We start from the raw sequence: 707 nt of genomic DNA, 5'->3' as shown, positions 1-707 counted from the left end.
CATGTGTGCATTTTTTTCCTTCAGGAAGATCTGAGATCTGATGGCCTGATCTCAGATCTCCAGTGTTGGGTGGACGGGGAAGGGGTTCTTGTGGCTGAGGTCATTTCTGCTCCGTTTGTTGATATAAGGACAACTGTGCTTTCTTGGTATCAGATGAAGACCCAGTGACTTGACACATAACATATACACAGTGAGTGGTGGCCAAATATAAATTACTTTCTCTAGAACAGCTTCATTTCATTCTCTTTTTTCAGCAAGTATTGAACATCTTTATTTCATGTCCTGGAAGAGATGAGTATCCTAAATTTATGTCTGTGGAATATGCCCATTCACAAACGTGACTAACCTACCTTAAATTCTAGACAGGAATGGACTATGCTCTTTAGGATATGGAAGTGCAGCATTGTTTTCACACCCTGAATTGTGAACTAAACGTATTTTGGTGTGTGTTTTTTTAAAGGCCAACTCATTTTGTTTAAATACCAAAACCAAACCCATTACCATTGCATTGATTCAAACTCTTGGTGTTTAAACAGGGTTTCTGATGCTGGAAATCTTGACAGGAGCAGACAGCCTCATCTTTTTCCCTCAGATTGGCAGGTGGACTTTGAACCATCCATCTTGAGGTTAGCAGTCAGGTGCTTACCTGATATTGCCATCAGAGCTCTTTTTTTTTTTTTTTTTTTTTTTTAACATTTTTTTAAGGG

The sequence above is a fragment of the Echinops telfairi genome, unplaced genomic scaffold (assembly GCF_000313985.2).
Source record: "Echinops telfairi isolate 266 unplaced genomic scaffold, ASM31398v2 ScPeMD7_7458;HRSCAF=8496, whole genome shotgun sequence".
In the NCBI taxonomy this organism is placed as follows: Eukaryota; Metazoa; Chordata; class Mammalia; order Afrosoricida; family Tenrecidae; genus Echinops; species Echinops telfairi.
Note: the sequence above shows the minus strand (reverse complement) of the source record.